Source organism: Oncorhynchus mykiss, chromosome 20, assembly GCF_057628025.1.
Source record: "Oncorhynchus mykiss isolate SJ-2025 chromosome 20, ASM5762802v1, whole genome shotgun sequence".
Lineage (NCBI taxonomy): Eukaryota > Metazoa > Chordata > Actinopteri > Salmoniformes > Salmonidae > Oncorhynchus > Oncorhynchus mykiss.
The window spans coordinates 6,907,772-6,923,391 of record NC_143041.1 but is presented as its reverse complement, the minus strand read 5'-3'; the positions used below and the strand labels follow the sequence as shown (position 1 = coordinate 6,923,391).

General features: G+C 40.5%; 1 long non-coding RNA gene across 1 annotated transcript; it reads right to left on the bottom strand.

Annotated features, from left to right (window-relative positions):
• Positions 1-2,835: 2,835 nt before the first annotated feature.
• On the bottom strand, positions 2,836-14,347 carry si:ch211-152f22.4 (zinc finger BED domain-containing protein 4). The gene is made up of 4 exons (XR_005037974.2): positions 13,577-14,347; positions 13,381-13,427; positions 7,990-8,091; positions 2,836-6,322 (listed from the first exon to the last, which is right to left on the bottom strand). It is a non-coding gene; the product is annotated as a zinc finger BED domain-containing protein 4 (long non-coding RNA).
• Positions 14,348-15,620: the final 1,273 nt, after the last annotated feature.

The window sequence follows — 15,620 nt, the reverse complement described above, 5'->3', positions numbered from 1 at the left end:
TTGGCAAAGCATGCCATTCAGTCCTCTGACAACAAAATCATAAACAACAGAGTAGGGCTGGCTAATAAGTCCTTATTTTTGGGGTTATGCCCAGGTAAAACAATTTGGCTAATCCATATTCCATGTCCTATTCCTGAAGATCAAGGGGTATAACATTTATTGGAATGACTGGAATTCTGATAGACTTTGGCTTTTAATGTAAACATATCATTTAATCAAATTATATGTAGTAGAAAGCGATGGTTTAGAAGAAGCCTACATAACCAACCCATAAAGTACATTTTAACATCCATATATGGCCAGCTATGTAAACTTTAACAATGATTTATCCTGCAAATGTCTTTCAATTGGTAACATACGTTTTTTGTCTTCTTCTAATGCCTCTTAAGGGAGAAGTCATCTGTCTTGTTTTGCACACTTTGTACAAAATAATAAAATGCAGTACTACAGGATATTTCTTAACGTAGCTCTTTATTAGCTAGCTATAACTGGCATGTTCATGTATCGCCAACCAGGATCAAACTGCCTGTGACCTAACCATTTGGGTGGTCTTAACCAATCATAGCACAGTATGATATGGCGGTAAAATGCATCCAATTACAATTCAGTATGTTTACACATATGAATATTGCACCATCTAAAAGTAATGGAATGTAATCAGATTCCGTTACTGAGTTTGGGTAATCCAAAAGTTACATTACTGATTACAATTTGTGACAGGTAACTTGTAACTGTAACGGATTACATTTAGAAAGGAACCTACCCAACCATGTGTGCAGGTTCTGGATACGCAGACAGTGCAGGAATGGCTACACATGCAGGTTCCTCCATGGGCACAGGAGAGATTCAAGGGTGTCCAACAAGTGCAACTATGATCTTTTTTCCACTAGGTTTCTACCCTCCTCTGGAATGAGATATCACGGTAGTGATAGGGGTCACATTGAATAGAATTATACACTGTAAAGGGTTTGCCCTGAAATTGTCAGTAATTTACAGGCAGCTCATTGGCAAGTAATTGACTGTATCTGATATTTCCGTACAGCTACTGTAATCCTAATACAATCTCAAAGCAAGTAACTGTGTAATGACATAATACAATACTGTAAAATTAACTGTATTGTACTGTAAAAAAAATAGTTTCGGCTGCTGTATTTGCATTGAATGAATAGATGAATGAAATTCATTGAGGGGAGATGGGGTTTGTATTTCACAGTATTTTACAGTAATTACCAGGGATCGGTGCTTTTAGGTTGGCTGCTAGGTAATGTGTTTACATAATACCCCAAATTACCAAAATAAATTATAGTTTTCCATTACAGTGTAGGCCAATTAGAGTATGGACGTTGACTAGTGAAAGTAGTCACCTGTTTTGTCTTTGTCCAATCAATCAGTGGACTACAATGACTGGGAGTACCCCCTGGAGTACGCTGTTCATTGTATCACCCCCCAGAAGACTTCAAGTCTGCCCATTCTACAAGAGTGGATTTTGCATCAGTGGTGAGAATGGAAGCATCACTTTGCCTGCTGGAGGATGTACCTTTCAGTGGGACTGGACTAAAGTTGAATAGGATGGTTGCACAAGGGTTAACATTGAATTGTTCTTCATAACACAGTAGTGAAGTAGATGCTGGCACAGAGTTACTGTACATGTCCAATGGCTTTAGTTTTGTGAAATGCTTCCTCTGAGACGTGCTCATGCTCTATATAGGCCCTAAGTGTAGACGTCCCCATATCCCAGGGTTGATGATGTGTCCCAAGCACCTGATTGGTCTCTATCAATATGGAGCAGACTGCAGTTTCAGCCAGTAAGATGCCACTTCTTCTCATGAGATGATGTGCATTTTTAACTAGTCAACTTTAAGACCCTGTTGGGCTATAATTTGAAATAGTGATATGTATATGGTGGGGTCAATGGAGGTTGGAATAGAGCCATGGGCCTGGATAGTTACTAAGTAAGGGAAAAGGCAATTACAATGCTGCGGTCACTGAGAAGGGTGATTAGCTGTGGATTAGTGAGGAATGTGGGCTGAGGTGAGGTCAGGTCACATGATGGTAGAAGGAACAGTTTATTACACACATCACTTAAGTTCCTGCCTAGCAACAGAGATGTATTGGCTGTCTAGATGTGCAAGGATTTGACTCTGCTCAGTAGAGGGTAGAAATATATGTTCTTGTGGAAACATGTCTTTGTCTTTGCAGCTGTTTGACTCACTGGGTGAATAAACTTGGTTTGAGCTTTTCCTAGTTGTCCGTTTATTTAGAACCTAACAACCCAAAACTGCTTTTATTCCTGTTTACTTACTTGTTTGATTGCTCTGTTTTTCTCTTTTCAATCTTCAGCCCAAAATGGCAGATGATACCCAGGATCTACAACACTGATCACTCAAAGGTTGGTGCCACTGAGGTCAAGCCTGACATACACTAGCTTACTGTAGTAGATGTAACAAATTACTCTATCTATAAACAAATCTATCAAACTCTATTTCTTTATGATGTTTGTCTTTACTTCCCTCAAAAGCATAGAGAACATCAACCATCAGATTAGACACCAGCATGAAACCTACTCCAGGCAACACCACTCTAGCCCAACCTACTTCAGCCACCACAAATCAGACCCCCTATGGTAACCTGCTACAAGGTAAGACTTGCTCATCTAGACACCATTAGATATGTGTTGGTCTTGATTCTTGTCATGTTCAAAATGTATTTCTTCTACTGGTTGACAAGACTTGCATATTGTGGATATTCAGCCTATAGTTGGCATTTAGTTAAATACGTTAAAACAGTCCTTTCAACTGTCCTATACTGGAATAAAGATAGAGGAATGCATTGAGATAAATGTAACGTACATTTATTGATGAAAATGTAAAAATGTACACGTTTTTATATAGCTTAGCAGACAGAATATTTGATAAATGTAAACAAACATCACTTCATATTTATTCTTGGTACAAACAATATGACTATACAATATGACTATGTGATATCATTATTTTGAGTCAAGATTTACTCAACCCAAAGGTAACAATCAGATTTTCAATGCAGGAAGCCCAAGGTAAAACTGAAAAGAGCTGCGTTAAACATCTACCTCTTGTGACTCTCATCTTATCCTCCCAAAAATCTGGTGAAGTTATCTTGTCTGTCATTTTGTTCTCATCCAGTATCATACTGAAAGAGAATGTATCTTGCCTGTTGCACACGAAAAAGTGTTATCTTTTCCACCAGGGGGCATAAAGTGTTATCTTTTCCACCAGGGGGCATAAAGTGTTATCTTTTCCACCAGGGGGCATAAAGTGTTATCTTTTCCACCAGGGGGCATAAAGTGTTATCTTTTCCACCAGGGGGCATAAAGTGTTATCTTTTCCACCAGGGGGCATAAAGTGTTATCTTTTCTACCAGGGGGCATAAAGTGTTATCTAAAGTGTTATCTTTTCCACCAGGTGGCATAAAGTCTTATCTTTTCCACCAGGGGGCATAAAGTGTTATCTTTTCCACCAGGGGGCATAAAGTGTTATCTTTTCTACCAGGGGGCATAAAGTGTTATCTTTTCTACCAGGGGGCATAAAGTGTTATCTAAAGTGTTATCTTTTCCACCAGGGGGCATAAAGTCTTATCTTTTCCACCAGGGGGCATAAAGTGTTATCTTTTCCACCAGGGGGCATAAAGTGTTATATTTTCCACCACGGGGCATAAAGTGTTATCTTTTCCACCAGGTGGCATAAAGTCTTATCTTTTCCACCAGGTGGCATAAAGTCTTATCTTTTCCACCAGGGGGCATAAAGTGTTATCTTTTCCACCAGGGGGCATAAAGTGTTATCTTTTCCACCAGGGGGCATAAAGTGTTATCTTTTCTACCAGGGGGCATAAAGTGTTATCTAAAGTGTTATCTTTTCCACCAGGTGGCATAAAGTCTTATCTTTTCCACCAGGGGGCATAAAGTGTTATCTTTTCCACCAGGGGCATAAAGTGTTATCTTTTCTACCAGGGGGCATAAAGTGTTATCTTTTCTACCAGGGGGCATAAAGTGTTATCTAAAGTGTTATCTTTTCCACCAGGGGGCATAAAGTCTTATCTTTTCCACCAGGGGGCATAAAGTGTTATCTTTTCCACCAGGGGGCATAAAGTGTTATATTTTCCACCACGGGGCATAAAGTGTTATCTTTTCCACCAGGTGGCATAAAGTCTTATCTTTTCCACCAGGTGGCATAAAGTCTTATCTTTTCCACCAGGGGGCATAAAGTGTTATCTTTTCCACCAGGGGGCATAAAGTGTTATCTTTTCCACCAGGGGGCATAAAGTCTTATCTTTTCCACCAGGGGGCATAAAGTGTTATCTTTTCCACCAGGGGGCATAAAGTGTTATCTTTTCCACCAGGTGCAACGCGTAATCTGTGTTTTCAGTGTTATTGTTTTTTTCTCTCGATTAAAGGTTGATCAGGTTCTAATGTTTATGTTGTAATGTTTTAAATATAATTCTGTGTTAGGTAATTGACAGTTATGTTTACTTTGTAGTTTATATAAACACATGATCATCACATATTGTTACAGTATTTTATATATATATAATCTCAGGTTGCTTTATAATTGAAAGAGTACTTTTGTCATTGGTGTGTTCCAAGTGGGCACAGACGTCAATTCAAAGTCTTGTTTTGATTTACATTTGGTTGAGTTGTCAACTAAAGTGAAATCAACAAACACATTCACCATGCTATTGGACTAAGGTTAAAAATTGGGTGAAAAAAAAAAATGTCACGTCTATTACTTTTTGCAAATCCAATCAGTTTTCCACTTTGATTCAACGTCATCACATAGATTTTTGGGGTTGAAATGACATGGAGACAACGTTGATTCAACTCGTTTTTTTCCCCCAGTGGGTTGCTACATTGTTGTAGAACAGTTGCTGTTTAGAAATAGCACCATATTGACATTTTCCGTCTCTAAGCAGCTTCGCCTGTTACAGAAGACATGGCTCTCTTCTTTGGCGAAAACTCTCTCCAGTGGTATTGCTGTGCAAACAACGCCAAGGTATTTATGTGCAATCCTTTTTAGATCCACTAAGTCTTTGTTGACCCTCCACCATTTCAGGGGGCTCTGAAACATTGTGATGGGTCTCTCTTTGACATACCTCATAAAGTCACAATCAAAGTGGGATGGTTTGCCAGAACCAACTGGAGCGGACACTGCACTTGTGCTGATGTCATCCATTGCTTTGAGGATTTGTCTTCTGGATAACTGGACTTTGTTATCATCAGAGAGTAGGAGCTTCTTGAATCTTGGGTCCAGGACTGTGCTAACTGTAAGCCAGCGGTTGAGCTTGACATTGCAAAAATGCCATTCACACATTTTGGCCAGACCGAATGCTACCTCGTTACCGTTTTGTGCCAACTTTTCGATGTCTCTCTGACATCTGTTCATAAGTGGAATGATAAATGATATGGATTCATATCCCGCTCTTGGCATTTCTTTTGTTGCCTTTTTGAAAGGCTGAAGTGCGGCTATGACATCGTTGATTGTCTTTATGTCTTCGTCTGCAAGCCATAGGTTGTACTCAAGCCTCTGAAGGAGCACAGCTGTAATGGCCTGGTGCTGTTCTACAAATCGCTCCAGCATGCTGAGTGAAGAGAGCCAACCGTTACCAACAGACTGGATCAGTACACTTTCAGGCAACTTTAGCTTCAGTTGGTACTCCTTGAGTTTTTGTTCTGCCTTGATGTCACAGTGGAAGAACCTCACAACATTCTGGGACTTTTTCAGCAGAGTTTTAAGTCCAGAATATTTTTCTAGGACGTCCTTGAACACCAAGTCCAAAGTATAAGCAAGACAAGAGATGTGTGTCCATCCAGCTTTTGAGACTTCGTCCTTCATGGTTGTTCCTCCTTCCATGACAACGGTATGGATTTTGTCTTTAATGCCCCATGCTTTTGCGGTCTTCAGCATCTGGTCCACTATGTTTTTTGGAGTATGTTCATCAGGTAAATTGGCTGTTTCTAACACATGGGACTTCAGATGCCAGTCTTTGCCTAGATAGTGACAGGTCACCGTCACAAAAGATACTTCAGCTCTTGAAACCCACAATTCTGATGTCAACGAAATGTCATCTGATGAAGCCAACTCTTTTTTCACCATCTCTTTAGTCTCTTTATACATTTGAAGAAGTTGTAAGCGTAGGTCTTTGGATGTCACTCGTGAAATGTCCTGTGTGGGCTCAATAGCCCTCATAACAGCGCAGATACCTTTGTCTTCAACAATGGACAATGGTTGTAGGTCAATCACAATCATCTTTAACAAACAGCTTGGGATTTTGTGTGCTGTTGAAGTGTCACCTATGTCAAATGAATATAATTATTTTGTATGATATTGTGGAAGCTACATTATAAAGTGTTTCAACAATGTACAGTACCAGTCAAAAGTTTGGACACACCTACTCATTCAAGTTTTTTTTCCCCCCTTGTTTTCTACATTGAAAAATAATAGTTAAGACATCAAAACTATGAAATAACAAATATGGAATCATGTAGCAACCAAAAAAGTGTTAAACAAATCAAAATATATTTTATATTTGAGATTCTTCAAAGTAACCACCCTTTGCCTTGATGACAGCTTTGCACTCTTGGCATTCTCTCAACCAGCTTCACCCGGAATGCTTTTCCAACAGTCTTGAAGGAGTTCCCACATATGCTGAGCACTTGTTGGATGTTTTTCCTTCCCTCTGTGGTCCAACTCATCCCAAACCATCTCAATTGGGTTGAGTTCGGGTGATTGTAGAGGCCAGGTCATCTGATGCAGCACTCCATCACTCTCCATCTTGGTCAAATAGCCCTTAAACAACCTGGAGGTGTGTTGGGCCATTGTCATGTTGAAAAACAAATGATAGTCCCACTAAGGGCAAACCAGATGGGATGGTGTATCGCTGCAAAATGCTGTGGTAGCCATGCTGGTTAAGTGTGCCTTGAATTTTCAATATATCCTTGACAGTATCACCAGCAAAGCATCCCCACACCATCACACCTCCTCCTCCATGCTTCACTGTGGGAACCACACATGCGGAGATCATCCGTTCACCTACTATGTCTCACAAAGACACGACGGTTGGAACCAAAAATCTCAAATTTGGACTCATCAGACTAAAGGACAGATTTTCACTGGTCTAATGTCCATTGCCTGTGTTTCTTGGTACAAGCAAGTCTCTTCTTCTTATTGGCATCCTTTAGTAGTGGTTTCTTTGCAGCAATTCGACCATGAAGGCCCGATTCATGCTGTCTCCTCTGAACAGTTGATGTTGAGATGTGTCTGTTACTTGAACTCTGAAACATTTATTTGGGCTGCAATCTGAGTTAACTCTAATGAACTTATCTTCTGCAGCAGAGGTAACTCTGGGTCTTCCTTTCCTGTGGTGGTCCTCATGAGAGCCAGTTTCATCATAGCGCTTGATGGTTTTTGCAACTGCACTTGATGTTCTTGAGATTTTCTGCATTGACTTACCTTAATGTCTTAAAATAATGATGGACTGTGGTTTCTCTTTGGTTATTTGAGCTGTTCTTGCCATAATATGGACTTGGTCTTTTACCAAATAGGGCTATATTCTGTATACCACCCCTTCCTTGTCCCAACACAATTGATTGTCTCAAATGCATTAAGAAAGAAATTAGTTCCACAAATTAACTTTTAACAAGGCACAACTGTTAATTGAAATGCATTCCAGGTGACTAACTCATGAAGCTGGTTGAGAGAATGCCAAGAGTGTGCAAAGCTGTCATCAAGGCAAATGGTGGCTACTCTGAAGAATCTCAAATATTAAATCAATTTTGATTTGTTTAACACTTTTTTGGTTACTACACGATTCCATACGTGTTATTTCATAGTTTTGATGTCTTCACTATAATTCTACAATGTAGAAAATAGAAAAAAAAATAAAAACCCTTGAATGAGTAGGTGTGTCCAAACGTTTGAACTGTACTGTATATTTTGCGACAAATCTTTACTCTCTCACCTTGTGTAGTTCTGCAACTTGTGTCATGCAGAGCAGATGCATTCCTTTCTTTTCCTCTTTGTATGGTGTCTTCTAATGAAGCACTCCTGGAACCATTCCTCCCTGCATTAAAGGTGTTTTTCAGGTACATTAAAATCTCAGGTTAGCATAACTCCCATAGTTCCCCACTCTTGTACCATTACTTCCTTCATTTTTAGGTATACTTTACCATATCAAACTTGCTTATGATGCAGTTCTTGAAATACATTGCCTTCAGAAAGTATTTACACCTCTTGATGTTACAAATTGGGATTAAAATGGATTTAATTATAAAAAAATAAAAAATAATTATAAGATTTAAGCTAAAACAATTCTAAGCTACCTGGGGCGTCAGGTATTTTAGTGGTTAGACCTTTGGGCCAGTAACCGAAAAGTTACTAGATTGAATCCCTGAGCTGACAAGGTAAAAATCTGGTTCTGCCCCTGAACAAGGCAGTTAACCCACTGTTCCTAGGTTGTCATTGTAATTAAGAATTTGTTCTAACTGACTTACCTAGTTAAATGAAGGTTAAATAAAAAAAACTCTGTAATGTCAAAGTGGAAGAGAAAGTCTAACATTTGTCAAATAAATCATGAAAAATAAACCACTAACATATCTTGATTAGATACATATTCAACCTCTGAGTCAATACATGGTAGAATCACCTTTGTCAGCGATTGTATCTGTGAGTCTTTCTGGGTAAGTCTGTAAGAGCTTTCCACACCTGGATTGTGCATTATTCTTTTCAAAATTCTTCAAGCTCTGTCAAGTTGGTTGTTGATCATTGCTAGACAAACTTGTTCAGGTCTTTTTTTGTTGTTGTAATTTTTACCCCACAATTTCGTGATTACGATCTTGTCTCATCGCAGCAACTCCCCAACAGGCTCAGGAGAGGCAAAGTTTGAGTCATGCGTCCCCCGAAACATGACCCGCCAAACCCCGCTTCTTAATAACCGCTCTCTTAACTCAAAAACCAGCTGCACCAATGTGTCGTAGGAAACAACGTTCAACTTGACCGAAGTCAGCCTGCAGGCACCCGGTCTGCCACAAGGAGTTGCTAGAGCGCGATGAGCCAAGTAAAGCCTGGCCAAACCCTCCCCTAACCCGGAAGACATTGGGCCAATTGTGTGCCGCTTATGCAGTCACGAACAGTAATGACACAGCATGGGATCAAACCCCGTAGTAACGCTGCAACATTGCGATGCAGTGCCTTAGACCGCTGCGCCGCTCGGGAGGCCCATTTCCAGGTCTTGCCATAGATTCTTAAACAAATTTCAGTCAAAACTGTTACTCGGCCCTTCAGGAACATTTGCTGTCTTCTTGGTAAGGAACTTGTGTTTATTTGGCCATTCATGTTAGGTTATTATCCTGCTGAAAGGTGAATTAATCTCGCAGTGTCTTGTGGAAAGCAGACTGAACCAGGTTTTCCAATAGGTTTTTGCCTGTGCATAGCTCCATTACGTTTATTTTTTTATCCTGAAAAACTCACCAGTCCTTAACGATTACAAGCATACCCATAACATGATGTAGCCACCATTACGGTTGAAAATATGAGGATTGGTACTCAGTAATGTGTTGTATTGCATTTGCCCCAAACAAAATACTTTGTATTCAGGACAAAACGTTAATTGTTCTCCTCCTGCTGACGTTTAGCAGAGCGAATGTCTTCCGAGAATCGGTTAATTGTTTTCGGCAAATAGTTCAAATAGCAGGCAGGAGTGAGGACACAATAATTTAATTTAATGTTTGTATTGGGTGGATCTACCGACGGCCTGAATAGGTCCTGAAAGATACATCAGTTTTGTTCATTTTGTTTTACTCTGCTTGCAAACCTGCTGGATCTGGTTTGACCAGATACAATGCTATTTCACAGTAAACAAATTGACCACAGACTTTTAGCACGGTTATGGGGAAGGACAATCAACAAGCAGAGCACTTACACAAACGACTGATGATTGGCTGAGAGAAACTGATGATAAAATGACTGATGCACTTCACAAAATAGATGGCATCATGAGGGAGGACATTATGTGGATATATTGAAGCAACATCTCAAGACATCAGTCAGGAAGTAAAAGCTTGGTTGCAAAATGGGTCTTCCAAATGGACAATGACCCCAAGCATCTTCCAAAGTTGTGGCAAAATGGCTTAAGGACAACAAAGTCAAGGTATTCGAGCTTGGCCATCACAAAGCCCTGACCTCAATCCTATAGAAAATGTGTGGACAGATTTGAAAAAGCGTGTGCAAGCAAGGAGGCCTACAAACTTTGACCCAAGTTAAACAATTTAAAGGCAATGCTACCAAATACTAATTGAGTGTATGTAAACTTCTGACCCACTGGGAATGTGATAAAATAAATAAAAGTTTAAATAAATTATTCTCTCTACTATTATTCTGACATTTCACATTCTTAAAATAAAGTGATGATCCTAACTGACCTAAGACAGGGAATTATTACTAGGATTAAATGTCAGGAATTGTGAAAACTGAGTTTAAATGTATTTGGCTAAGGTGTATGTAAACTTCCGACTTCAACTGTATGTAATTCTGTACTGTCATAAGTGTTATTATTTTATTGGTTGCAATACATTTCCAGAAGTGGTTTAATTGTTGTATTAGTTAACATTGTCTTTTGCATCCACACGCTACCACAGCGTTTTCCATAGTGGCCTTTATTAAGGTGTTTTATTGTGCTGCCATGGGCGAGCTTCTAGAGTCATCCCAGACACTTCTTGGAGCTTGCTCATGCGCAGAGTAATTTATGACCCTGTTGCGCCAGGGCAGATCTGATAAAATTCTCACACAAGGCTGGAGAGAGAGGGTGTCATAAATCTTGACCCTTTGTCAATCCACGTAATTTGTTTCTCTCTCCAAGAGGTGAATGTTTTAAATTGATGTTTATAGGGATGCTGTGTTTATAGCCCTTTATAGACAAGTGTTATGCCATTTGCCGTTTATTCATGTACAGATATGTAAATTGCATAGTCATAACTTTTAACTAATACTGTTTACGTGTGTGCATATCTTTGTTTTATAGAACCACAACAATAAGATTCCAAGTCGTTCGGATGACCAAAATCCTATAAACATCTTCAAATGAAAACAGCTGTGTCTACGTGTGTGTGTGTGTGTGTGTGTGTGTGTGTGTGTGTGTGTGTGTGTGTGTGTGTGTGTGTGTGTGTGTGTGTGTGTGTGTGTGTGTGTGTGTGTGTGTGAGGACTGAACCAATCAGAACCAATCAGTTATAAGTACAGTGCCTTGCGAAAGTATTCGGCCCCCTTGAACTTTGCGACCTTTTGCCACATTTCAGGCTTCAAACATAAAGATATAAAACTGTATTTTTTTGTGAAGAATCAACAACAAGTGGGACACAATCATGAAGTGGAACGACATTTATTGGATATTTCAAACTTTTTTAACAAATCAAAAACTGAAAATTTGGGCGTGCAAAATTATTCAGCCCCCTTAAGTTAATACTTTGTAGCGCCACCTTTTTCTGCGATTACAGCTGTAAGTCGCTTGGGGTATGTCTCTATCAGTTTTGCACATCGAGAGACTGACATTTTTTCCCATTCCTCCTTGCAAAACAGCTCGAGCTCAGTGAGGTTGGATGGAGAGCATTTGTGAACAGCAGTTTTCAGTTCTTTCCACAGATTCTCGATTGGATTCAGGTCTGGACTTTGACTTGGCCATTCTAACACCTGGATATGTTTATTTTTGAACCATTCCATTGTAGATTTTGCTTTATGTTTTGGATCATTGTCTTGTTGGAAGACAAATCTCCGTCCCAGTCTCAGGTCTTTTGCAGACTCCATCAGGTTTTCTTCCAGAATGGTCCTGTATTTGGCTCCATCCATCTTCCCATCAATTTTAACCATCTTCCCTGTCCCTGCTGAAGAAAAGCAGGCCCAAACCATGATGCTGCCACCACCATGTTTGACAGTGGGGATGGTGTGTTCAGCTGTGTTGCTTTTACGCCAAACATAACGTTTTGCATTGTTGCCAAAAAGTTCAATTTTGGTTTCATCTGACCAGAGCACCTTCTTCCACATGTTTGGTGTGTCTCCCAGGTGGCTTGTGGCAAACTTTAAACGACACTTTTTATGGATATCTTTAAGAAATGGCTTTCTTCTTGCCACTCTTCCATAAAGGCCAGATTTGTGCAATATACGACTGATTGTTGTCCTATGGACAGAGTCTCCCACCTCAGCTGTAGATCTCTGCAGTTCATCCAGAGTGATCATGGGCCTCTTGGCTGCATCTCTGATCAGTCTTCTCCTTGTATGAGCTGAAAGTTTAGAGGGACGGCCAGGTCTTGGTAGATTTGCAGTGGTCTGATACTCCTTCCATTTCAATATTATCGCTTGCACAGTGCTCCTTGGGATGTTTAAAGCTTGGGAAATCTTTTTGTATCCAAATCCGGCTTTAAACTTCTTCACAACAGTATCTCGGACCTGCCTGGTGTGTTCCTTGTTCTTCATGATGTTCTCTGCGCTTTTAACGGACCTCTGAGACTATCACAGTGCAGGTGCATTTATACGGAGACTTGATTACACACAGGTGGATTGTATTTATCATCATTAGTCATTTAGGACAACATTGGATCATTCAGAGATCCTCACTGAACTTCTGGAGAGAGTTTGCTGCACTGAAAGTAAAGGGGCTGAATAATTTTGCACGCCCAATTTTTCAGTTTTTGATTTGTTAAAAAAGTTTGAAATATCCAATAAATGTCGTTTCACTTCATGATTGTGTCCCACTTGTTGTTGATTCTTAACAAAAAAATACAGTTTTATATCTTTATGTTTGAAGCCTTAAATGTGGCAAAAGGTCGCAAAGTTCAAGGGGGCCGAATACTTTCGCAAGGCACTGTATATAGCGGGTGAGGGTATTCACAGCCGACCACTCAGACTGGTGAGAGCATACCACCAGCCAACCGTTTTTATGTGGTCCTTTTAGTCAGATTTTTACCGTCCGTCATTTCTCCGGATTTAGCAACCAATAGTTTTTACAATACCTATTGACTAAAGACATTTCAGCTTTTCATTTTTAATTCATGTGTAACATTTTCTAAAAACACACTACCAATTTGACATTATGAGGTACTGTTTGTCAGTGACAAAAGAAATCTGAATGGAATCCATTTTAAATCCAGGCTGTAACACAACAAAAGTTTGAGAAAGTCAATGGGTGTGAACACTTTCTGAAGGCACTGCATAATCTATATCATGGTCGGTTTTCAGATAAATGTTTTAGATTGTAGTGAATTTGCTGTTGCATCCTTTACAAAACAAATAAACAGTGTACATGGGGTTGGTTAGTACACATGTTTTCTCATTGATTTGGTAATAGATTTTAAATGTTGTCTTACGAGAATATGGTCTTTTCTGGAACGTCTTGGAACCCCCATTCCACTTCCTGTTGGAGCATGATAATGGAATTATGTTTTAGTATTTTTTAATAATGTTATAAAAGTCAGATCAGTATTCCCCTTCAGTTATACATTCAAAAGTATAATCTTGGTCAACAACAGAATGACAACCCAATAATTGTCCTTGTGGACTCACCTGTTTCTCACATGTGGGGTTCTCTCTGTGCTCACTGAGTGAGTATAGGAATCTGGCTGTTGGAAGTATGTACGCTTTGTGATCTGGTAGTCGTTTCCATATCCTCGTTCCAATCCTGAATCGTTCGAGTTCATCATCCTGGCCATCATCCTACATTTAACTTCTTCGCCTGGACTATAATTAGCATACATTTTTGACTGCTTGTGTTTGACTTGATTGACAAGTTCAGAGCCGTTTAATAACCAGAGTAGGGAATAACCTTAATGGGATGGCTTCCTAGAACACAGGTCTTTATATGTCCCGTGTCTAAGTTTCAGTTTCTGTTTCAGTGAAATGAAAGCCACCTCCTTGCCACGTCAAACGTCTACCTATGAATAATGAGAGACTAGAATAATGAAAGGAAATGAATATGGTTTCCAGGATCTGTCATGACTGTCATTTGAACGTCACCTGTACAAACCTCTTAAGAGTTTATTGTTGCACCGGTGCGTCAATTTAAGTAACATAATACAAAGAAACACCATCACAATCCATCAGTTTAAGCTAGAGATATCTCTGCCTATGACTGCCCTCCGCATCTGCGGTGGAAGGGAGCCGAGCTACAGCAGTGTTTGTCAGACCATGAAACATACTGAAAATCGGTCTTCTCGCGAAAATGTCTCGAGCCGCGTCCGCATTGTTTGACATACAAACTAATATGACCACCTTATGGGAGGATGAGATTATCACAAACGCGATGGTTGTCTCCGTTTTGCCCCACGGGAGTCATCTGAAGCCGGTACCGTCAATGTGTCTGTTTGCATCATCCTTACCGTTTCGGTTACAAACAAATGTTTTTCCTTCCACTGTGATTGGATGACAGATGTAAGCAGTTCTGTTTCTTGTCATATTAGGCTCCTTGATTTGGGTCTACTGTGTAACCTCGCCTCTGTTGCCTGAGGTGGACATATGTTCTGCATGTGAAACTGGTGTAGCAAAGCAAAGCTCACATGCACCGAATACAACAGGTGTAGTAGACCTTACAGTGAAATAGAAGCCCTTAACCAACAATGCAGTTCAAGAAAGAGTTAAAGAGTTAAGAAAATATTTACCAAATAAACTAAAGTAAAAAAAAAACTGCCATAATCGACATCCATGTCTTCGGCGCCCGGGGAACAGTGGATTAACTGCCTTGCTCAGAGGCAGAATGACAGATTTTTACCTTGTCGGTTTGGGGATTCTATCCAGCAACCTTTCGGTTACTGGCCAAACGCTCTTAACCACTAGGCTACCTGCCGCCCCGAAGCTGTTAAGGAGCCTTTTGGTCCTAGACTTGGTGCTCCGGTACCACTTGCCGTGCTGTAGCAGAGAGAACAGACTACGACTTGGGTGACTGGAGTCTTTGACCATTTTTGGGGCTTTCCTCTGACACCGTCTAGTATATGGATGGCTGGAAGCTTGGCCCCAGTGATGTACTGGGCCGTACGCACTACCTTCTGTAACACGTTATGGTCAGATACCGAACAGTTGCCATACCAGGCGGTGATGCAACCGGTCAGGATGCTCTCGATGGTGCAGCTGTATAACTTTTTGAGGATCTGGGGACCCATGCCAAATTTTTTCGGTCTCCTGAGAGGGAAAAGGTGTTGTCATGTCCTCTTCACGACTGTCTTAGTGTGTTTGGACCATGATCGTTTTTTGATGTGGACATCAAGAAACTTGAAACTCTCGACCCGCTCTACTACAGCCACGTCGATGTTAATGGGGGCCTGTTCGGCCCGCCTTTTCCTGTAGTCCACGATCAGCTCCTTTGTCTTGCTGACATTGAGGGAGAGGTTGTTGTTCTGGCCCCACACTGCCAGGTCTCCAACCTCCTCCCTATAGGCTGTCTCATTGTTGTCTGTAATCAGGCCTACCACTGTTGTGTCGTCAGCAAACTTAATGATGGTGTTGGAATCGTGTTTGGCCACACAGTCGTGGGTGAACAGGGAGTACAGGAGGTAACTAAGCACGCACCCTTGAGAGGCCCCAGTGTTGAGGATCAGCATGGTAGATGTGTTGTTGC